The following is a 25,787-nucleotide window of genomic DNA, read 5'->3' on the forward strand; positions in this document are numbered from 1 at the left end:
AGGGCTAGACAATACGCCGAAGCCACGGAGCTCGCAGAAGTCGTCCCCGGCACAGCGTTACCGGCCGTAGCCTTAACAGAACGGCAGACCTTTGTGTTTTGCCCAGGCAGCGGAGATTGTCGGCGTTCTGAAAGGAATCGCAAGCCTCATCTAGAATCGCACCAATTCCCATCAATAAATAGCATTAGCGTTGCGCTCCCCCCGCCCCCCCGCCCCAGCCCCTCATCCACACAGGAGACGGACGGGGTGCTCCTGCCTGTGGGCCGCTAGCCCACCGGGCTGGCTACCTGTTGGAAGTAAGGGCCACGCCGGGGAGGTCAGGGGAGCTGTACAACAGTTAGAATTTCACCTTCGATATGTACCTGTGGGGTTTTTTGGGGGGGGGGGGGGGGGGATAAGCGTGTTCCCCTTGGCTGCCCGGAGGCAAGAGCGGGCCCTGGCTGGGCAAGTCGGTGTAGGCCGCGCCGGCCGGGGTCGTTGCCTGGCAACAGGCGACCCCGCCGGGCGGGGCGGGGGGGGGGGGCCGGTCTCCTCAGGGAGCCCCGCCGCCACCCTTCATCCCCGTCCCTGTGGAAACGGGCTGTTCCTCCTCCTCCTCCGGCTGGATCTGCTTGGCTCTATGAAGTCCCCGCAGAGGAGAAGGTATCAAAACGAGAGGAAGAAGAAGGAAAAAAAAAAAATACCAGGGAAAGGATTTAACGAGGTCAAGAAAGTCCCGCAGGGGAAACGGGGGCTGTGCCCCGGAGTCCCTGAGGTAACGGCCCGGCGCTCCCTTCACCCCTGCAGCCTCCCTCGGCTCCCCGTCCCTCCGCAGCGGCTACAGTAAAACACCTTAACTCAGCTCTGGGAGGGAGGAGGGAGGGGAAGGGACCACCTTCAGAGTGCAGCTGGAACTGGAAGCTGTCTGCCTCAGCCGTTAGAAATATGTGGAGAAATTACCTATCATTCCCTGTAGAGACATCCAGCAACCATCCCAACCCAGCTTTTCAGTTCGGTGATAATATGCTCCTATCAGTTTTAATAGCCCCATGCTGGATTCAGGAGGTATTATGGATTGTACAGCAAGCATATTGTCATTAAATTAAATTTTCAGAACATTCCCCAGCTCATCACAAATACCACAGAGAGTAATCATAATCGGTTCTCAACACATGTGTAATTGCCTTCAGCTGGCGTTTTTTACAGTTGACATTGTTCAGCAGTGATAAGGTGATTGGTGATTTGAATACACAGCTTGTTTCATAGCTGCCGTAATTGAAATATGGTATGTGTGAATGGAAGATTACATTAAGACCTAGGATAATCACCTGACATGAGAGTAATTGAGTCTACAATCTGCCACTGAGTCTCTCAGGGAGGGCTGAAATGAAAAGAAGCCATTAGTAGATTATGCCACTGCTGGCTCGGCTCGGCTCGGCGCTGCTCGGCTCGGCTCGGCGCAGCGCTGGAGCGCCGGGCCCGCCATCGCTGGGCGGCGGGGCCGGGCCGGGCCCCGGGGCGGCCGGGCAGCGGGGGGATGCGGCACCGCCGGGAAGGAGAGCTGAACTTTTTCCTCGGGGGCGGGCTGGAGAGAGCCAGGCTCTACAGCAAATACCTGCGGCTGCCTCGGGGAAAGGCTGCTGCCTCATCGTCCCGGTGGTGGAGGCGGGAGGGGCGGTCAGGAAGGGCTCGGGGCGGGGATGGGGGGGAAAGAAGCGGGGGGAAGGGGGGAAAGAATCGATCCCGGTGGGTTTAGGCGTAAAGGAGCAAACTTCGGCTATTGTTTAGCTGCTTATGGAGGGAACAAGTGTGTGGCATCTTAAAAAAAAAAAAAATGAAACCGAAAGGAGGTGAGGGCAATCCAATAGGTTTCTGCGGCCCAGAAGCACCCCTAGGTAATTGTCACTTGGAATTTTAAAACTTATTCACCGAGTTTGGTGGGAAGCTATAAATCTGATGTCGCATTCTGTTTGTTCACCTAAAGACGCAATGAAAAAAGTACCCTTATTTATTTACTAGTGTTTTTCACGATGCGGACTGCATTAGATACTTTCTTTTAAAAAATCAAGTTTGGAAGTAAACTGAGGTTAATTATACAAAGGGTAACCAAGAGAAACAGTCTTACCTAACCTTTAAAAATAAATGGGATAAGGTGCCTCCAAATCTGAAACAAATATTTACTCCAGGTGGCCAGACTTAATGGACAAAAGCATAATTGCTTTTTAAGGAGAATATTTTATTTTTTAGTCACTGAGGATTATCTTGTGATGGAAAAGTCTTTCTTCCTCTCTTCCTTTATTTCTTTCTTTGGAAGGCGATACCATGTTTTGTTCGGGGTTTTTTGTTTTTTGTTTTGTGGGAGTTTGTTTTGTTTTGTTTTGTTTTGTTTTTTTAATAAATCTACTGTATATACAGATCACAAACCCTGAACAAAGAAGAATTACAAACCCAGCTGAGATAAACATGTCAGAATTACTGTTAAGAGGCTGATGCCCAGAGTGTTTAATGGCTTGAAAAGATGATCAAGCATTTATGCAGCTACCCCTTCAAAAATTATCATTGAGCCAATGATAATCCAGTTATAATAATGAGTACTGAGACAATTAAGCTTAGCATGCAGAGAAACTACTTTTTAATATTAAATAACTCAGTCTCTTCCATATTTTTTTTTTTTTAAAAAGAACAACCACAGAATTACAAAACTGGCAATTTTATAGAAAAGCCATAATGTTCAGGTTAGAAGCCCGTATAAAAAGCCGCGTCCAGCATAGCATAGCTAACTCATAGGGTGTAATCCCGTCAGGATCTGAGGTTCTCCTTTGAGATGCTGTGAATCCCCATTCTCTCATAACTTTACAGTGTGTGGTAATTTTCAGAATCCAAAATCCAGCTGTACTATCTTGGAAATGGCTATAGCAGACAGAGCTCAGCAGACTGTCTTTTCTGCACACAACTGATAGCTACTTAAAAATTGCCTGACCAATTTTTGTTTTGTTTTGTGTTTTTTTTTCTTACAACCTCTTCAAAATAGGTTTTGTATCTAGTAGAAGTATCTTGTACATGTTTCTCAACCGTTCCTGAAGCCACAGCTCTCTCTAGCACTTGTTAGAACAAACCTAAAAATGCAATGGTAAAAGAGTAGTGGTTAGGCTTGTTTATTCTTAGATTCCACTTGTAATAACATTAGCCAGAAGGAAATTTTCAGACAATTAAGGTCCATATATAATCCAGTGCAGCATCACTAAAAACAGAAGGATATGGGACTGGATATAGCTGCAGTGGTGATGTATTGCTAAATAGTGTAGTATCTTCCCCATCACGCTGTACACAGTGTGCACCCAAGGTTGCTACTGTAAAGGCTGCAGTTGTCCCAGTGAGCCCACACCTTCGCAAAGCCAAAGGCTGTCTGATTTGCAAAAAAGTGAGTATCAGTTTTTATATGTAAAACAATGCTTGGATCACAAGCTCTGTCTGTAGGCTTGGCAGCTGAAAAGTCCCCAGCTGCTTATAGGGAAGACATAACTAGTTTTATCTGGAAGATATTGAATAGCAGTAAACATGGAATGTGTAATATATTTTCAGTCACTTAAAAAAATGAAGGAAGCCTAGATGCTTTAAAAAACCCAACATTTAAAAGTCTGATTCTCACTTATGCAAAAATGCATTGCCTTTGAAAAATCTGTTTATCTTGATTTAAACACTGATGGTGGAGTCACTTGGATTTAACCAGAAGACCAGCATATGAAAAATAATTCTCTAAGCAGCCAACCCTGAGGAGTGCTTAAAAGGAGTCACTCAGTTATGCTGTGAGTAACCTGTTCTTTTGGGGTATGAAATCCTTTGCCAGTTTTGTAAAACTTGGCAGAGGGTTTTTTTTTTCCAGTTCTAGAGGTACAGGACATTCAGCAGTATGATCAGCTGTAACTGAAGGAAGTTCTCAAAGTGTGTACTATTGAACAGCAGTAACCATCAAGAGCACCAGAGAACTCATGAAACCTCTGAACAGGAGGGATCTGTTATGGGGGTTAAAAACCTGGGGTCGTGCAATGAAAGGCTTGTGGGGAAGTTTGACAGGTGCAAATGTCAATGGAGAAAGCTGACTTGTCTAGCTTTGAGGAATGCAGAGAAAAGGATCTTCATCAATTTCAGTATTACAGGTTAAAAAAGAAATCCTGCTTGAGGAGAGAATCTGAAGATAATTCTGACCAACAGAGCCTTAAAGGACCCTTTTATCTCATTACTGCCTCCAGAGGCACTACAAATTATCCTTTCCAGTAACCTCTGAGTAGCTGTTACCTGATTATTTCTTTGGGGGTCAGAGAACCAGCCTCTACTTTTTATCTAATACCTCTTATGGAGTGGACAATTCAGATGTTCTCATCTCTCATTTTTGAGAAGTGTGTCTAGTTTATTGCACTTGTCAGGAAACTGTTTGGGGTAGTATGGCCAATGGGCTTGTCTACTAAGTCTATTAAGAAAAATATTGCAATTGTAAGATTATCCCTACACAGTTATACACCTGTCTGTATTACATCTATTTTAGGAGCTATGAATTCAAGCCAGAAGAAGAAGTGCACCTTTCCTTGAGCTATGTTAAACTTTCCTCTGCTAAAAGTTTCTCTAACATATATTGAAAAATTTAAGACAAGTCCCTGCAACTTTTCAAGTAGGGCAGACAGTCACAACTTTGGTTTGTTTGACTATAAATTGCTGAAACAATGCAACTTAAAAACAATACAGTAGTACTGTATGACACTGTCAATATCATTTATAGCACAATTTTACACAAAGGCAGAAGTATCATAAAAAAAGAAGTAAGTTCTCTCAGGTGCCCTAAAATGCCTTATGTCATAAATAAGTCAGATTTCTTAGAGGAAAGCAATAAAGTTCCAGCAGATTCGATTTTTCCCACTAAATAATCACCCTGACCTTTTTCACTAACTTCACAATAACAGTTCTTGAAGAAGCAAGCAAACACAGTGAAGGATTCGTATGGCACGCTCATGTCTAAAGCATGAAGAGAATGTAGAAGAGCATTGATGGTACTAGTATGCAAAAGACAACATGGAATATAAAGCAGTGCATGTAAAAGGAAAAAAGGATACTTATCAAAATCAATGAGCTCAATGTAAAGGAAGACATTGACAAAATACTAGATGAAGGAGAAATTAAGTAAACAGATTTGGAGATTTTAAAGGCCTCTTGCTAAATATACCAGAAAGATATGCAAAAAACACCCAAACTGCTTCTTTAACTTAGGAAATCGTTTTAGTCATAGTTGTCATGTAGAAGTTTATAAATTAATTGGTGGAATAACACCAGGCATGAATTTGGCACTGGAAGAGGTATTATTAAGCTATTTACTTCAGAATTCCTAATTCCGGGGGGGGGGGGTGGTGGTGGTGGTGGGGTTTACATTAAAAGTAATAACTTCTACTGGAAATATTTTCCTTTATTACCACCAGGTAAATAATCTTGTCTTTCTAGTGTTCCATCTTTTGTGGATAATTCATACATGACATGAGAGAAACATTACTGAAGGTTCTTACATTGTATTTCATATCAGAGTATGAAGAAACAGATTTTTAAAATAGCGACAACTAAAGCCGTGTTCTGTCACTTTTAAAATCTAAAAAGAAAAATAATTGTTTCATAAAGGAGAAGAAAAATCACAGACAAAGTTTCATCACCTGAGTAAGGGAGAAAAATATTAAGAGGATAACTGAGGAAAAGAAACAAGCCTGCAATTGTTGATGCCAGAAGGAACCAAAATTGTTCTTTACTCACTGAAACAAAATCAAAGCATTCAAATTAGAAGAGAAAATAGCATAAAGGCTCCCAGATCAGTACCAAACTACCTTCTGTAAAATAAATTTTTTGCTGCTACTCTCCAGCTGCACAAAACTGTGAACATGCCTGGTGCTGTACAAGTAAAGAGTACTTCACCAATACAAGTGTGTGTTATTTTTATAGAGAGGCATTTTGTAATTAGAGCTAATAATTCTATTTGTTCCTTCTTCCACCTATTAAATCTTGCTCCCATAAGCAAGGATTCCTGAAAACATAACTCTCTGCCTTTAAATTAATCCTCAGTACATAGAAAACCACAGACTGCTGAAGGTTGTCTAGTAATGCATCAGCTGACCAGGGATCATCAGGTTTCAAAATGTCTTTTGCACAGATAAGCTGTGCATAGTTTATTTGTGCAAATATTGAAAGTACTTGTGTGATAAAACCAATAACCCAGTATTGTCTGTCTTTGTGTAGCTAATACTCAAGATTTATTGTTTTGATTTGAATCTTTGTATATTAGCACATGCTATGTGCTCCACAATTCCACCGGTAGATGTTTACTCTTCATTTTTTTCAGTCATCTCCATACACAATCAGTATAGCTCTTTAGTATGAGTTCTCAAGTAGTGTTTGGTGTTACTTCTTCATAGTATCAATATTGTTTATCAGTTAATATTATTATAGCAAATATAATTAAAGACTGTTTTTAAATGAGACATCTTACTGATCCTCACTGGAACGCAGTAGCTTTTCAAATCAATACACCTACAATTATATCTGAGGCCTGACCTTCAAACCCAGGAAATTTTACTTCCTGGATAAAAAGGAAAATCTGAGGAGAGAATAGCAAAAATGTGAGGAAAGAATAGTTACAAAATGAATCAATAATAAGTTACAAAATGAATCAATAGTATTTCAATTCATGTGATGCCAGTTCTGGTTCACTGGCATATGTAGACATCTAGATAATGATAATACTTCATTCATCTAGTGTCAGTTTGAAAAACAAAATCATTCATACTCACAGTGGTTCTAAAAAGCAGGGTTTAGGCTGTCTCCTGTGAATATGGGAAGCTGTGGCTGATTCAGGTCTCCAACAAAGACCTGATCCTGTTTGATTAGTTCGAGCAGATACTTAGCAGTTACCCACTGTAGAATAAGTTGTCATTACTCTGCTACCGCATTAGCTTTAGACATTGCTATTAAAGAAGATGTACTTATTCTTACTCAGTGTTAGTGCCAACCCTGAAATAAGAAGAGCAGTACAATTCCAAAATGCCCCAAAGTTACTCTCTGGAGACATGGCTGTTGACGACTTATCCTAGATCAATCATCATTGAAGGTCGCCTGTCCTATTTGGCAATATTTGTTCAGTAACTAATAAAGATCAGCCTGCAGTTATTTATATTAGGTTATCATCTCTCCAGGGTGAAGCTTAATCCATTTTGCAATGTTTTTCCCAACAAGACAACATGAGTTTCTCTGTCTGAAAATGAATTAAGTGCATGGTTTCTAAATATGGGATCTGACATTGTTCTTGTTACAAAAAGCAATTTATTCCCCAAAAGGCTTACACTTCAAAGGTTATATAAAAAGGTTCAAATATCAGTGCTATCCATTTTTCAATTACTGGGCTTCCTAACACCACTAGCTTTTGGACAGATAAGCAGTGGTATCAGTTTTCTTATTCAACATCTCATAGGTTTCCAATTCAGCATCCCAGAGAAAGCAAATTTATTGTAATACATTTAGCTGTTTTTGAAGCAGTAGTATCCCGATTGTTTCCCACAAGACTATATGGTATATCAAATAGTATCTTAAAGGGATATTTATGAAGCACTAGATACTAATGATTGTGATTATTGCTGTAGATTAGAAAGCTTCACTATGGCCAGACTTGCTTATCAATTTAAAATTTTTAATAATGGAAAGAAAATAGATTTCATCTACCAATGAAAATTGAAGTACTTTTGTGAAATAAGACTATTCTGAGATGGTTCTCTCTCCAAACATTATTATACAGTTCAAACAAACAATGATGAGAACAAGAGACAGAACTTTTGCATAACATTCTATGTGTGTTTGTAGTTTCTGTAACAATTAGCAATATCAAGTTGGAGGACATAATTAACAATAATTATAATAATAGTAATAGTAATAATAGTGGCTTTTACTTTTAATTAAAAAGTTGTCTTTGATCAAGATATCACATCCCTCAAGGATAGTATGTAGTAAGTACATTAAAATGTTTATTCTTTACAAAGGGAATAAAATTCCTTTTGCTATCATATCTGACCATAGTTCATGGACAACACAGCCAAGCTTTGACATATTTTCATTGGCAAACTGTCATGGGAAATCTTTCAGAGTTATGGATCAGCACTGAGTCATAGCAACAGGTCTAGGGTTTGCTTTTGGCAGGAATTTCTTGGAGAAGGAAAAAGAAAAAAATGATAAATTCTAAGCCTGAGTGAGAAGATTGGTATAACAGAGCAGTTGCCAAATCTGCCCAAAATACTCATCTGATTCTATATAAAATGTTATACCTTTTGGATACAGTAGGTTGCAGAAGCTCATTGTTTCCATCTCAGATGAAGGCTGTGGTAAGAAATGATATGTGTTAATCTGAATTTACTTCCACATTATGTCTTTTTGTTATTGTTATTTCTGACGAATTAATCTTTCAGATGTCAGTTAAGTCAAACAGATGTTTCTAGGGCACTGTAAAAAAAAAAAAAAAAAGAAAGAGGGGAAAAAAAAAAAAGAAACCACTACAGAGAAATGAGAACAATTGTTCAGAACCTGGAATGTTACAATACAAGTAATATAAGCATAACGGATTAACAGACATAGCTGGTACAGGGATATGCAACAGCACACTTTGTTCAGAAAATATATGAACAAGTGTTGTGTTAACATTGCACATCAACAGCATTGTGGCCTATCTTGCAAAAAGAATGAATTCATGGAATAGATAAGATAATTATGTTTTGCAGGAAAAAAAATAGGGGAAGGTTTAGAGAAGAAAGATATTCTTCTAGGTTCTTGTTTGCATTATTGTTTGGCTGGAGGAAAGCTTTACAATGCTGGCTCTGATATTCTTATTGTCAGAAAGTGTGCGATTGTAAGAAATTTTAAGGAATAGTGAGTTAAACTATGGATTTTAAAAGAAATTAGAACAAAATAAAATAAAAAACTGATTCATCAAATGCACGTTTTCCCAAACTAACCTTTCTAATAAAATAAGTCACGTTTTATAGAGAGGAACCTAGTGAACCTTTCTGAGCTTTTACAAGATTAAAAAAAAAAAAAGCAGAACTACATGGGAAAATAACAGTAGAGCTGGAGAAGATGGGAAATAGAGGAAATAATGTAAGATAGCTAAGGATCTGGTTGCAGGAAAGTCTACCAGATGTTGTCCAACTATGAAATGAAGGGATTCCCTGGTAACAGGAAGGATTGAATTTGGCACTGAATTAATTTAATATTTTCATGTGTGACATAGAGAAAATACTGAGACTGTACTAATCAAGTCTGCAGAAAGCAAAATGTTATGAGATACTGTCAATCTCAAAGAAGATTATGCAGAAAAAGCTGGGGAGGGGGGTGTGTTCGGGAACTGCATAGTCAAAGTGAGGTGATTTTCAACAACACAGAATTAAACTTTGTTTTCCGGATGTTCTGGATATAAACTAATCATAACGTGGTTGCAAAAAATATAAGTATTACTTTAAAACACGTGAGTGGAGGTTTATCCATTTGAGATGGAGAAATGTTAACATCATGCAAAAAAGGTTGGATACAACCTCATCTCGAATAATGCTTAAAGCTGTGACTATTCATGCTCAGGAAAAAGAATTCAAACTGAAAAAGTGTAGATAAGCTACTACTAGCATTGTCATGAGAAGCATAATCTATGTAAACTAAAAGATATTCCACCTAGTAATGAGGAGATTGAAAAGATACAGACTGTCATCTATAAATATTTTGTATCAGTCAACACCAAAAAGGGGAGAAGAGTTATTTAAGCAAAAGTAAGATCATGTCACAAAATAGGTATGGGATGCAGAATGCCTATAAATAAATGCAGTCTTGAAATAAGAAAGGAGATTCTAACCATGAGACAAGTAGCATTATTTCTAGTTAGGGCAGTGAGATAAAGAAATCAAACTGATTTAGAGAGGGAGCTATGTAAATTTTTTATGTAATAGAGTTGATAGCCATGGCAAATGACGGGATGTGATGACTCAAAGACTGTTTTCCATTCTAGACCCTATGTTTCTAGTGGAGGAAGAAAACACCCACAAAACTGAACTGAAGCTAAACTGAATCAGGTAAGCTATTTATAAACTAAGTTGTACTTCAAAAGGTGTCATGTCAGAGATCATGAAGAGATTTTTTTTAACCTGATCCTAACATTTAGAATGGTAATAAATCTTATTAGAGCAATTGATTCCTCCTCCCATTTTCCTTTCCAGCTCTCTAAAACTGCCTTTTCCTGTGAACCTAAAGCCTGCTTTTCTGTAGGTTTCATTAGAGTATGTGAGGTTATTGGGGTGGGGCAGCTAGACCTTCCTTGCTTCATGTAACTCCATCAAGATGCTCCCAAGACAAAATCCACCTGAGGGAAGAGCACAATGCCTGTTTAGCCTGAATAAATTAATACCAGTTACAGAACACTCTTATTTCTGTTTGATATTTAGCCTTACCAGCTTCACTGCAATGATGTGATGCAGAGATACTGAGCTATGAAAGATTTATCTTTTTTCTGAAGTGAAGTAACTGAATTAGCATGTGGTTTAAGTGCCTGCTTGAAAGCACTGAATTTATTGAGGGTTCCCTCCTTTAAAATAATTGCAGAATTGCTAGGGTATTTGTAGCTGCTAAGTTCATACTTAGGTAAGGGCATAATTACTGTGTAACATGTACACAGAGGTCATAGAACAAGGCTTTGGATTGCTTACATTTTGTTCCTGTGGGCAAAACAAGAATCTCAGCTGGCACTTGGGGGTTTATCTTAATTAATATCTCATATCCAGGTCTCACCTTAAAATCTATCCTACTGCAACTGATTCAGTTATTTATTTGCAACATTTTGTTCCTACAGATTCTAAGGCACTGCTACTGCTATTGTGTGGGATCAAGTAATCAACATTTATCATTACAATATTATGATTTACATAATGTCCATATTTTCTATTTACATAGTGTTCATACTCATATATACTATATTTCTTTGTCATTGTATTTAGAAAATATGGAGGTGAGTGTGGCATCAGCTATTTCATAAAATTATTTGAATTAGGCATCTTTGTTCTACTAGTAATGGTTAGTAAGAAGAATACACTAGCCTAAATTAGTTATTTTCTTTTCTCCATTGATAATTAGCACTAGAGGGGATGGTTATGAGTTACCTATTAACTCCAATTGCTATGTTTAGTAGTGCATCCAGAAAAAATACATTATCAGTCACAGTAAAAACCTGCTTCTTTTCTCATGATTATTTTAAGAACTTATCAGAAAAGGGAAAATTCCAGCTGTGGCAGACTCTTACACTGCACTTTGTTCAAACCGATGTTTGTTTATGTTGTATATTGGGCATATCAATACCTGCATTACTGCTTAACAGTGTTAATTTCTTCCAACTATAAAAAGTGCCAGTGAAGTATTCACCATGATGGTGTTGGACTAACACTAAAGAATCTATATTTATATAAATTGCTTCATCAAATGGAGTCAAATTCCGCCACATTCAGATACATACAGTTAGCTCCATTGACTTCACTGGTGTCAGGAATAATTTGACCCTGATATTTAAAAATTAATGGAATTTCAGCTTAGTACACAGACTTACAAAGTCATGAATACTTCCACATCAGGTGCTACCTTCATGAAACATCTATTATTTACTTTCATATGGTTCAGGAACTCTTATTCTATTAATGAATCCTCATGTTTGTATCTATTTATCTAAACTGTGTTAGTAGCTTAAAGTAAGCAAGTTCTTAGTGTTCATTTGATAAGTTATACTGAAATATGAAGCTTAGCACACTGTAAATTGTTAGAAGCAATGAATATTTAATAACATGGATTTGCACACAATGATAACATAATTAATGGTGTGCAGCATATCTGGTCAAATAAATTAACTATCTGCTCATAATTAAACTAGATACCCTTGCTTTTTTTTCCTCTTAAGATAACTGACATCTACAGTGAATACTATAACTGCAGGACACAGAGATCGAAGTACAAGAAGTACATAAGTAAAAAGGTAAATTCTCTGGTCAGGGGTGAGAAGGGAGAGTAGACATCTAGATTTGCAAAGCCTGGGTTTTTCAGATGGTGAAAGGTCTGAATAGAGGCCTGCTCATAAGTGTCTCACTCTGGCAGTAGCCTAGATGCTAATCCCACCTTCCATTTCTGTCACCTAAAGATCACTCTGCGCAAATTACCACCAAAAAAAACCAAAAAAAACCCCACCGTGGTTCCTTCAAAAGACAAGTGGAAAAGGACTTCCTGTCCTTGTGATAGACTTGTAATACTGTATTTCATCTGCATATAACATCACCTGTGTTACTGTATTTCATGTAATAATCAGTGCTTCTATAATGACTACCACTATGAAAAGTACTTGTTAAATATGAAATTGAAATCAATCTCCTAGACATTCTTAAGTACATTAGAGAATGGTGTTAGAATTCAAAACTGGTTTTGCAAAATTGGGTGACAGAAAAAAACAGGAGGCAGTTCAAAAGGGATACATGGAAGTAATGCATTTTGGGATAATCTGCAGCAGAAATGACAGAATGGAGGAGGACTGGTTAATGAGTAGCTCTGGCAAAAGAGTCTGAGGGATCAGATAAAGATAAGAAACTGAACCTAACTCATCAATGTCATATAGTTGCAGAAAAACAAGTATAATACTGGCTTCTAAGAAACACAATGTGGAGGAGTCCCTTCACCCTTCTCAGAACTGGAAAAAAAAAGCCTTAGCTGATCTCATGTGTGTAGTTTTGAGTAATGCACAAAAGACGTGCACAGACTAGACAAAATCAGACTAGACAAACTAGTCTGCAACAAGATTGTCTCAATTGCTAGGAAATTTGTACTTTGAGAAAAGATGGAAAGCTTTTGGCTTGTTTCATCTCAAGGAAAAAAGAGCAGAGGAAAAACTGTCAGCAGTCTTTGAATATATAAAAAACATCAGCACATGTGGATAGAAATGAAACAGGTGTAAAATTCAGTGCCATGAGATTTAGGTTAGTACAAATTTTTTGTCTTGGTCTTTTAAGGATAACTTTGATGAATTCTCATGAGGTGACAGAGCAGTGAGGAATGCTGTAGGCCCATGATATTTTGCCTTGTGCCACAGCGGACATTAGCTCTGTTTTCTATTATGTACTTTACAATAGCGCTAGTTTAAAAGAAACAAATTATCCTCACTCAGTTTTGGAAAGAAATGTTTTGGTGTTTTGGTTATCTGCCTCCAGGGAAAAGAACAACAGCTAGGAAACTCAAAAGGAGGGAGGCACTGGCTAGAGTGACAGTGTCCTAAGTCACATTCCTGTTCTTGGAATTTACCACTTGCTATCTCTGGCAGTTCCTTCTTCATTACCCTACCTTTTATGAATTCCACTGTGAATTTGCCTCATACGTTATATATGAATCCTCAGAACTTTACTTGCTTAAGAACAGGTTGAAGAAATATCCATTAGCAGAAATGCAGGTATAGTAATGGGATTTTAACTTGGGGTTGTGGTATCCCCTCAGTCATTGCAACATGGAGCCTTGGAGTAGCCAAGTCACTTAAGTGTCCATCCTAGAGCTAGATCCAGAAAGGGCTTTGGTATTGACACTGCAATAGGTAATTAAGAAGTTAGCTTGGAAGACACGCAAATTCCAAATGTAGAGTTTCATGGCTTCTTGGTCAGCACCTGGGTTTTCTAAAATTTTTCAGCATTAAAGCTTTTACTAGTCAAGTTACTAGGCATTCAAGAAATCTGTTAGTTACTGTTCCTGTATTTGTACTTCCCTCTCCTGTTTATCCTCCACACGTACAATGTATTTTGTGTCACAATTCAGACTACTCACCCTGGATAGGGGACCCAAAGGTTATTTCTTCCTGTCTGGGAAGGAATTGTTTTTAATTTTTAGATGCCTAATTCAGGGCTGTTGATACCATAAGGCAAAAAAACACCTACAGTTTTTGCAGGTGTATTCCCAAGACAATACAGTAAAATCAAAGTCTTCTGTCATTCTCATATCCACATAGACATATTCCTGAACAATAATACCCAAATAGTGCAAAGACAGTAACGCTGTTCATTGAACTACAGTGGAATAATGTAAGTGTCATACATACACAGCCCAAACCTTTCCATTATTATAGAAAAAGCAACAATTTCCATCACAATGAATACAACACTACAAAATAATAACTAAAAATGTATTGCCGGTTACTAGGCGGATAATGCATGGCTTCTAATCAGCTTGGAAATAAACCCTCTTGTACCATGAAGTGTACAGATGTGTTATCCTTGGCTTGAGATTCTTCAGCAGACATAGTGAGGAAATACTACATAATGTAATAAGCTGGCTATTTATATTGAGAATGAAATTCAGTACTGTATTGTAAAACCAATGTAGTCTAATTTCATTTGGTTCTTTTCTATAGTGAGTTAATGTGATATGTGATATCAAAGTGAAATCTTTCTATTCCCCATTTATTTAGTCATCTCTTCTGGCATCAGTAATAAAAAAATTAACCTACACACAGCCAATGTGCCTAAGAGACGTTGGGTTTGGTATGGGTTTTTTGTTTTTTTCTTTTTTCTTGTTCATTGTCAATAGAATTGTTTACATTACACTGCCATTAAAGGCAATTTAAGTTGCCCAAGTGTAGCTGATGGATTTGCACAGCTGGAACAAGAGACCTGGTTTGGCACCTGGAAGCTTTATTGTTTGTGAGGATGGGAAAATGTGGAAATTCAGACTGAAGTGTTGGTAGTCAGAATGTACAACATTGTAGTTGTAAACTGAGCATATATAAGAGGTCTTGAGTGACTACAAGCAACTATGATCACTTTTCTGAGCAGAACTGAAATCACTCTATTAGCCTCGGTATCATTTGAACCACTTAGAGTTCTTCACACCACTATATATATTGTAGATGTTACAGATCCTATTCTGGAATCCATTTATTATTAAGATTTTTGAGATTATTGACACACTGGCTTCAAGTTCGAGAGAAGCATTTCTGCTGTACCTAAGATGAAATTAGTAGACTAGCAACAATCCAGAAACCATTACTGCACCAGGAAGGCCATGCGACTTTCTATTTTAACTGGAAAGGAAAGAAAAGAAGAGGCCAAACCCTGTCCTCCTGCAAAAGTCATCTTATTGCTTTTACTGGGATTAGAACTGATCTATATTGGTATAAAAGAGTGCACCGTTTAATTTAGTGTCTGAAAGATAAAAAGTTGTATGGCTCACACAGCAACCGTTTACTTATCAGTAAGATTGTAAAGTAAGGCTGACATAAGACATGGGCAGTACATAAACAATGGTTAACATCAGCCACATAGCAAATACCTTCGGTTGGGTTTGGAGAGCCTAAGGTGTGCTCACTACTTTTCAGATCTTGTGGTAGAAGCTGCAGGCTGTTTTTCTTATGGTTATTCTGTTTATCAATTAATTGTTGCTTTTATGTCTTATTATTATATATATATACAAGCATAGAATAAACTGAAAGAGCTTCCTAGGCCCTGCCCCAGATTGCTTGCAGCCTAGTGATAACATGAAGAGCACATAGTGCAGGGTGCATAGGGACAGGAAAAAGGTTATGGGAAAGAACATCACTGGATGTCTTAGTTTTATTGCATGCCCTGTTGGTTTCATTAAACTTTCTTTCTCTCTTTCCACTTCCTCTCCTTTTCTCTTCTCCACACTTCCCCATTTCCCAAGTGTTAGCAACTTTGCTTCATAAGAAAATCCCTCTGCCTCCAGCTTTGCATGTTGTCATAGAACTGTACCTCGTGCATGCTCTACACAATGAAGAAATCAGTGTTCACCCATGTTCTACTTTATACCTGTGAGCTCCATTACCAACAGAAGGTGGTGGTGTTTTCTTCCAGTGTTTGGCTTTAATATTTTCTTTGACTAATTATAGCAGGATTTTTATTTGATTTTGCTTTAGGAACTATGACATTGCACTTAGATGGTCAGTTTCACCTTCAAGATTGAAAGTGTGACTGAAGTTTGAAACGAAGTGTATCTGGAAAACAAGTTCTGTATTTTCAAGTGCTAGAACCCACGGATAAGCTGTTAAAAATAATAACAAAACAAAAGTTCCACTTGTCGTTTCCAGAATTAGGGTTGTCCATAAGTGCTGGTAATACTATGAAAAACTCTTGTCAGAGTTTGTTCTTTCCCAGTCCTCCCTAAGCCTCTGATTCACCACAAATTATTCTTTTTCCCTTTAAAACCCATCATCTTCTTTACCTCTATTACTTTCCCTCCCTGTTTTCTTTCCACCACAACAGGAAGCCTCCAGGGGAATTTGCTAGATACATAGATGCCTTGGAAGGGAAAGGAGGAGACAGTTATAGGTTATCTGAGGGTGTGGGTTGTATGAGAATTTATTTTCAAAAAGAGGTGTGGGTTATCTGAGTAGCAGGCTATATACAGGAAAATATGGTAATATAAAACCATTTTAGTTCTATCTGATACATTCTTGCTAGGCTTGTGAAAGGACAGATTTGCTTTTCTGAGATGTGCATATCTATACAATTTCGTTTCTTTCATGAAAGCAAACATATAACAGATTTTAGTGTTTATTCTTCTCTTTTATACTATGATTTTACATGTGCTAGTAAGGTGTAATATTACACAAATTACTTTTTTTCCGTTTTATGTTTTATATTGTGGCAGGTTAATTTTAGATAGGAGAACTAAATGAAAAACTGCCCAAAAAATGTTTTTCTGAAGAAGAGAGAGGATAAAGAAACTTATGAAAAGAGGAAGGATAATCTAACACAGAATACTTGATATTGTATCATGAATGGCTGAGAATCAAGAAAGTTAGTTTCAGAAGTCATAGCTCTTCCTCCAGAAGACCCTGGGCATTATTTCGAGATGCTTGATAGTTCTTGTCATCCAAGCTGAACATTCACAACTCATGAATAAACAATGGGCTTAAATGTCCCTTTGATAGTGGTCCCTTAATATTGTACCAACAGGTAGCAGAAAGATGCAAGCTTCACTAGCAAAGATTTCTATGTTGCAAGCTGACTAACTGTTCACTGAAATGGCCATCAGAAACAATATTTTATAGGCAATTAATAGATGTAACATTAAGACTCATCTTTTCCTTTATTATTTAAATTTTCTATTCTGGCAGCTTTGATTAAATAGATTTTTAAAAAATCAAAATGAACAATGATATTTTCTAATGTAACTTTGCTTCCTCAGGTGATAGAAAACAATATTTACACTGTTCTTTGACATTAATTATATTATTATAATTATTATCATCATCATTACCACCACTACTGCTACTGCTTTATCAAGAAATTGTCTTTGGTTTATTTTAAGACATTAGGGCATGTTCTACAAGTGTATTTAGGAACGTAACTCCTAATCTGACTCCTTAAACATTGAAGGTATATTAATTGATGGTATATTAACACCATTGCAAATATGATCTTTTTAAAGAAGTACACAGGTGGAATTGCAGCTGACAAACCTGTTATTTCAAGTGAGGGAAATCAAACATCCATTATGCACTAAAAGAAACTCCCATAAGCAACTGGTAAGAGTAGAAGGAACAGGTTACTAGTGAGAGAATGTTTTTCATAAAATGGCTGTTCTGTTTCTTACTTCTTAGCCCTGATCCTTTAAAAAAATCTGGTGGTTTTATGACACATTACATTTTTGCAGTTTTCCCATATTTCATCCTTAGTTGACCGATGGAAAGCCAGCATTGCCCTCCACTTTCTACTTTACTAAAAGCATTGCCTATCCTGCTGGAAAGGAGAAACTCAGACAGGGTGATGAAAGGACATGGAAGAATGCTGCATGCTCAATCGTGTATTTCTACAAGTTGATTCTCTCAGATCTTGCAGTTTTGTTCCCAGTAGAGCCTCAGTTGAGTGGAGCCCTCTAGGTAACACCTGCACAAATATAGTTCTTTTCAGGTATAGTGTTCAATGCCCTTAAAAAAATGTTTTGGTTTTTTTTATTGCAGTGAGGAATTTTCAATTTTGCCAAATACAATCTAATCTTACTGAATCTGACAGTCAATAAGACTGAATTATACTTTTTACACTTTTCGTATTCAGAGTAGGTAACTGGGGCAGAGGTGGGGTGATATGACATAGATGAGCACTTAGCAGCCATATTGAGAATTCACCTAGGTATTCTTGAATCCTTGTTTTGCAGTCCAGTGGATACGATGCCAGCCATCCAAATGTCTTTATTTGAACTCTATTTCTATGGTGTTCATTAGTGTGTCATCAGGATAATGATTGAAGCCTTAAATATCTATTTCTTACACAGGGTATTGTAGTTTCTTATAAAGGTATTTTGGGTTGTATACAATTTTTTACCTGTGTTTCCTGTGTTTTGTGAAATGCTGCATTTTCTGCGACTGTTTTCTTCTTTAACTCCAAACGTTTTTGCAAAGAGAAAAGTCAGAGATTTTCCCTTGTCTTTATATAAAGGTGAATATCCATTTCTAAAAGAAACATCATGTCAAGTGCAGTTGTTAAAGTAACAGTAGCATATTACATTGCATTTCTTCTTCTTCCACATTTCTGTCAGGCCCAAAAGTGCTAGACACTTAAGTACACAGTGACATTACCAGGCATAAACAAAAGCAGCTGTGGCAGAAGATAAAGAACAAAGCCCTCTAACTAATTTTTCTAACTTCAAAGATGAGCTGAACAAGGAAGTAATTGCACTTACAGCATTATTTACTGGCTTTTTCATTAAATCCAACAAAGACAGTAATAAACAATGCATGAACAGTAAGGGACAGATTTCTATCTTTGATTCATAATGCTCATCTCAGTGCATGTTTAAAAATCTGCTACTAGATGATGATTAGTACTGTCTATCTGAAGGTACCAGCAAGGGCTAAGTCTTCAATATATTCTATAATTCTAATTATTTGGAAAAATGATGAGTAAGCTCATTTACTCCAGATTTCTGTCAATAGCTGAGAACTGATTTGAAGATAGTCTTGTATGGTTCACAGAGTCTTCATGAGCATTACCCCCAGGGCGTAACACTCCAACAGTGGTTGTATGTGTACATCAGGCCAAAATAACCATGTAATTTAGAACAAATATCTGAAAAAAACAGGTAGAAGATACATTGCTCTAAGAGTCTGATCCAGTCTGGCAAGTTCTTCATCCCACTTTAAGCAGTTTGTACTTTAAGCTTATTTATCTTTTATGTTGATTTAAGTGATTTTTTTATTGTTGAACACCTCAATTTTTTGTAAACTAACCAAACAGTACAGAAGCAATAATGTTTATTATTTCTATTATAAGAAATAATTATTTCTATTAGTAACTAAAGACATCATTTATTTAGGAGCTACTTGAAAGAGAAATTCTGGCAAGTCTTCTAACGCTTCATGGTGGCCAGGAAGCTTCCTCTCCATAGCAGTCTTCCTCTCCACAGTGGTATGGAAGATTGCTGAAATTTACATATTGCTGATTTCACATCTTGACTGTAGTCTATCAGTTCCCCGTCTTGAGAAGAGTGCTAGGAATAGAGGTAATTCCTCAAGCAAGAAGAAATTCTGCCCCTTCTCAGAGACATTTGGATAACTGTGAGTTCCATCTTCTTCTGAGTGCTTATTCCAAGTCCTTGAACTACAGACTTAGAAAAAAGTTTTTCCTTGAGTTTTTGATCTTTCTTGAATTATTTTCCTTAGACTATAATCATGCACTGGAGAGAATTGAAAGGACATGAATTTAAAAAGTAAATAGAAGAAAAACAGTGATCTAGTTTAGTAAGGCAGGGAAGGAGAAAAGTTACAGAGGAGATAAAAACTGTAATAAAATATGATATTTCTAACAGGCAGTGAGTTTACCCAAGGTCAGAGCTATCAGTTTCAAACAGATGTAAATGAAAAGAAAGATACAGTTTAGATGTGAACATTTAAAAAACCAAAAAGAAAAAATCAGGAATGTAATGAAAAGGTTTGTGTACAAGGCTTTCAAAGGCAGGTAAAAAACAGTGGAAGGAAGCAAAAAGAAACTAGAAGAAAACTCTAAATAGAAGCAGGCCTAATGAAAAAATGAAATACAGTCCTACCAAAGATAACTGAAGTGTACCTGAGGACAACTTGAAAATCATGTGATTGAAATAAGAGAAAAGTACATGAACATGTCTTCCTATAACAAAGGAGCAACAGTTAAGACCATATCTAGCTCCCCATACCTAATAATGGAATAGTTGAGGTGGGAAGGGACATCTAGAGATGGTCTAGTTCAACCCTGCAGTTCAAAGCAGGGTCAGCTAGAACTGATTACTCAGGATCTTGTCCAGTCAGGTGTTGTATATATTCAAGGATATTTCCACAATCTCTCTGGGCAGCTTGGTCTAATGTTTGACCACTCTCACAATAAAAAAAACTTGGGTTTTTTTCCTTATGTTCAAGTGGAATTTCATGTATTTCAATTTTTGCCCATTGGCTGTGGTCCTTTCAGTGGGCACCACTTAGCAGAGCCTGCCTCTATCTTCTTCAATCCCCCTTCCCCATCAGGTATTTACAGACATTGATAAGATCCCCACAGAACTTTTTCTAGTGTAAACAGTGCCAGCTCTCTCGCACTCTCTTAATGGTGCTTCAAGGTGCTCTGAGCCCTTAGTCATCTTAGTGGCCCTTCACTCGACTTCCTCCAGTACGTCCATGTCTCTCTCCTATCAGGCAGCCCAGAACTGGATGTTTCACACTAGTGCTGACTAGAGGGGAAGGATCACCTTCTTTGACCTGCTTGAAACACTCCTCCTAATGCATACCAGGAAGCTCTTGGCCTTCTTTCCTGCAAGGGCATGTTGCTGGCTCATGGGCAGCCTGTCCACCAGGGTCCTGAGGTCCTTCTCCGGAAAGCTGATTTCATTTGTTGGCCCCAGTATATACTGGTGTATGGGGTTATTCCTCCCCAGGGGCAAGACTTTTCATTTCCTTTTGTTGAACTTCATGACATTCATGTTGGCCCATTTCTCCAGCATGTCGAAGTCCCTCTGGCCAATCAACCAGTCCTTCCAGTTTTGTATCATCAGTACTGAGAGTGCACTCAGACCCATCATTCAGGTCACTAATGAAGATGTTAATAGTAGTGGCCCCGGTATCTGCTCCTGGGGTACATCACTAGTGACTAGCCGCCAACTGGACTTCATGCCACTGATCACAACCCTTCAAGCTCAGCAGTCCACCTCACTGTCCTACTTATCTGCTCTGTAATTCATCAGTTTGTCAATGAGGGTGTTATGGGAGACAGTGTTCAAAGTCAATATAAACAAACATCCATACTCTTCCCTCATCTGCCCAGCCACTTTTCTCATCATGGAAGGCTATCAGATTGATATTGCAGAGCTCATCTTGGAAATGAAACTACAGCTACCTTGTATGATGGAGCTAGATACAGAGACTTGAAGTAATAGTTTGTTTCCCTGTATGAGGGGCTCTCACTTGACATGACTGTGTATAAGAACTGAGAGCAGTGTAACATGGAAAGCTGTATGCACTCTGACAGCAGAATTGCTTCTAAGGAAAGGAGTAAACTATTCCCTCCCTGCCTGAGGCTACAATAAGCGAAACGCCCTAATCTGAGCGTTCAGTTTTGTCCAAGGTTTTTTTGTTTTGGCAGGAGCAGGCTTGGACAAAGGTTGCTTTTCTTTATGGGGGAGGACAGAAGGGAACTTTCAATGCCGTATTTATATTCAAATAAAATGCTTAATTAAAAAGAGTTTAATTACATCTGTAGCCCCCAACTTCTATCTACTACTTTCCCCATCTTTTTTTTAATTACAGATCTCAATTAGAACCTATAAATCATTTGTTGTTGACTTAAATTTTGTCATTATGAACTGTACTTACTGTTAAAGCTATGGAAGTAATTTATTTATTTTACATAAAGTGGATTTTTATCCCTTTGTAGTAGAAATTCCATATAATGGTTAAGATCATCAACTGTTCTTCAGCATATAAATATGTCATTTCTTCAGCAGATACATTAAAGATTAGCTGCTTCACAAAGTAGTGCTACTGTACAAGAGGCTGACTTGTACAGTTATTTATTCACTGCTGGACCTCAGTTTTGGTAAACCAGGCTCAAATGTCAGAGTGTGTTATCATGAACAGTTTTGTACTAGGGCTGAAGTGTGTCACCTTCATAAAGTCAAACTTGTGTGCATCTGCTTAAAAGGTTAGGGCCTAAGTCACTAGTGAACCTCTAAAAACTCATGACCTGCAATTTGCTGATCACAAGCAATAACTTTAATTTGAAGCATTCTGCTTAACTGGCTATCTGAGCACAGAACTTGGTTTTCAAGAATATGTGAGTTTTGAAAGAAACAGTATTGCTGTCTTCCTTATACTTGGATTCAGGTGACAGGAGCAAAGAGCTGTAGTAACTAGAATAAGAGCTGATTAATTCACAGGAGGTGAATCAAAGCAGTTATCAATAGGGAAGTTGCATGACGAGAGCAGAAGTTTTGGGATTCTCCACCATGTAGCATAGTGGTGAAAGAATATCTGGTTTGGGAACCAAAAGAGATTTTAACAAATGGAAATTAGTACTTGATTGGGCAAAGAGAAAATCTCTACCAATTTTCATCATTCTAGGATATGTCTACTAATCCAGAAGCAGGCAAGATATCTTGCTATCATATTGTGTAACATTACAGCTAATACCTGATAGCATTGGGGTTCAGTGCAAGACTGTGTGTTAAGGGGAAGACAAAGAATGCAAATCCATGTATTTAGTGAGAATTTTTTCACCCACATATGCTCTTTCCCTAGCAGTTGCTATAAAAATTGCTGTACTGCTCAGTCTGATTAAAGATGCTGTTGCTGAAGTCATTAGAAATGAATGCTTTATATTATGTCTTGAATTCTGGTACAGAGTATAGAGATAAGCAGCATCCGCTACTTGTTTGACTTCTTGGTTTGTCATAAGGCCAAGTATAACTTGGAATGGTAGAAATGCCACTGTGCAATGATAGCTCTGTCAGGAAAGATATTTTTTACCTTCATCAACAAATTTTTCCTGCTGAAAGATATTCAGAATGGGAAGAGGGATGTGTGTTTAGTTTTTGCTCGAGGCACACCAGCATTAATATTGGGGGGAAAAGTCTGAAAAAATCTACTATAGAAGAAGAAAACATTATGTATATGAGTAAAATTATCAGTCATTCATTTACTGTATCTGCCAAAAAAGGATAGCGTATTTGGCTGCTCAAACTATTTATATTGGGTCAGTTGCCTAGTTATTTTTTTCAAGGAGAACCAGAAAAAACAAACTGTTTTTATACATAAATCTGAGACTGGAAACAGGAAGAATTACTAACTAAATAAATTTTAAAAGCTGTCAGTAAGAAAGTTGAAGGCTTATTTTACAAGCTAGGCAAAATGGGATGTTCTCTGAATATTTCTTATTGAAAGAAAAGGGATGGCTCTGGAGAAGATAAGTGGTAGCCAAATTAATCTGGATTTGCTTCACCGCTACTCTTCTCTCCTGTCCTGTGAGAGTACTGTATGCTGACACATGCGTCTGTCTGCGAATAGAAAGGAAAGAGCTGGAAAGTCCCACCGTTTTTTCTGCTACATTGTTTCTACCTTATCAAGTAATCTTATCCCCAGTTTAGGTCAGAGAGAAAATATACTGTAGATCTGCAGCAGGGATAGATGATCACAATGGCTTTTTTACAAGGTGTTAAGTGATTTCCATATTTGGGGCATTTTTAAGCCAACAAACTTTGGAAGTGAAATTGATACTGAGGGGTCTTGTGAACTCAGACTGGACCAAATGTAAAATCTTTGACTTCATCTCTTACTCTTGGGCTTTACAGGAAGTTTTGAAGCTAAGTTTCAGATGTACAGAATTAGGTGATTTGCATCTGCTGTAGCTGGTCTATACGAGAATGTAAAATCTGGTGTCGCAGCTTCTGCTGAAACTTAAAGCAATGACAGAACTATGGTAGCATAGATGATTCAAGAATATTTCTGTTGCCTCATTTAAGCAAGTACTCAGATGCCTAAATTAGAATCTTAGACTCCTTGCTTAGGTAATAAGGAAAGTATATGTTGTGAAAGAGCAGCTACTGGCATCTTGGTTATATGCTGAAAGTCACTCTTCTTGAGCTAACCAGTTTGTTGGTGTGTTTCATAGAAGCAAGGATCTTAAATTAGGCTTCTAAGTAATCGGTATGAACTCTACCTTCTATGATAGATAATTGGGAAAATTTGTACCCAGAAGTATTTTAGAGTTACCAACACACAGAAGACTTACTACACAGGTAAAAAGCCTGAACATTTAGTTGATCCTGTTTGGTTAGTGGTAATGTATGATAGGATTGGTGTACTGACTAGGAACAAAATATGCTGCATGTCATACAAACAGATTTCTGGTTTCAGGACTTTTTCAGTTTGTCAGTTGTTGGCCTAAGTCTGAAGAGAATTCAGATACTACCTTTTTGTATTATAATTGGCCTTTATTTTTAGAAAAGGAAGGACATTTAGAAAATGTAGGAGTTACTCAGAAATACTTCTAGAAGGAATCTGCACAGGCTCTGGGAGCCCCTAGAACTCACAGCCACTTTGTGACTTTCCCAGATGTGATATCAACTAGGAAAACAGAGCAGTTGTTGGAAGAATGTGAAGGTTATCGTGTAAAGCATGTTTATATGGTTCAAGTGAGAGGAAATGATGGCAACTCCCAGAGTAGTGGGGGAACTTCCTCTTCAGAACATCCTGACTTTCATTCCCATTGCTCAAAGCCACATTAGTCCTGATCAATGTACGAAGAACCAGGAATATTTTCAATGCACAAAGAAGATATCTTCAAAATTAATAGTCCACAAGATGAATGCACGTATGCTTATAAAATATAACTTTACTAACTAAAATACCATTTACCTTTTTTTTGTGTCTACATTTGTCAGCTCATTCTTAAACTTTAATTTACTCTCACTATGATTTTTCAAATATTTTCATTTTATTTTTCCCATTTTCTTTGTCTTCCTGATTAAATGTATATGCTTCTCATTGTCCCATCTTTTTGCCCTCAAGTCCCAGTTCATAATTGTTGCTACTGTCTACATCAGCTATTCTAAGAAAATTCATCATATGGTTCAGAAGCCATGTCTTCTAAGGCAGAGAAAGTCCACATTAATTGCAACCAGTTCAGGACTCGCTCCTAATAGTACCCCAGCTCATCACTATTCCCTGTTGTCTTCAAAGTAAAGCTTAACTTTCAGTTTTACATTATTAACCTGCTTTTCTTGGCTTTATCTGAGCTGTTCTTTCTAGGGTTGGATGGTATTTCAGCACCTTCCTGAGCTGGCAGGCACACAACAGCACGAGCACTTAAAGAATATTTTCTTTTGTGCTAATATAAATAAATAAAGTATGTTCTTCAAAGTCTGCAATGTTATTGGATTAGCATATCCTTTAATACCAAGAAAACATGTTGGTAGAACAATTATTTGTCACTTGCCCTCTGTGTTGTGGCTGATCTACGGTAGACCCAGTTGTACAACAGGCAACACTCAGAGCCCCGCTTAGAAGTAAGTTCCAGAAGTCCAGATAGATCAGAGACATAGATATCTGAGAGCACTGAAAACAAAATCTGTTTATCCAGATATAGGTAAATACTTCGATGTAAATTTTAAAATGTTTCTGTGCTTTAATGATACCAGCTTATCAAGGTCAGAAAATAGCTCTCTGGCTGTTTCCTTCTGGCACTCTTTCAGACCTAAAAGAAGAACCACAAAAA

The 25,787-nt window shown here is 37.7% G+C and overlaps 1 protein-coding gene across 1 annotated transcript in view; it reads left to right on the top strand.

The window, feature by feature from the left end:
* Positions 1 to 25,787, top strand: part of NRSN1 (neurensin 1) — a 677,204-nt gene that overhangs the window by 643,887 nt on the left and 7,530 nt on the right. The window lies entirely within an intron of this gene.

This window comes from Accipiter gentilis, chromosome 20, assembly GCF_929443795.1.
Source record: "Accipiter gentilis chromosome 20, bAccGen1.1, whole genome shotgun sequence".
Taxonomy (NCBI): domain Eukaryota; kingdom Metazoa; phylum Chordata; class Aves; order Accipitriformes; family Accipitridae; genus Astur; species Astur gentilis.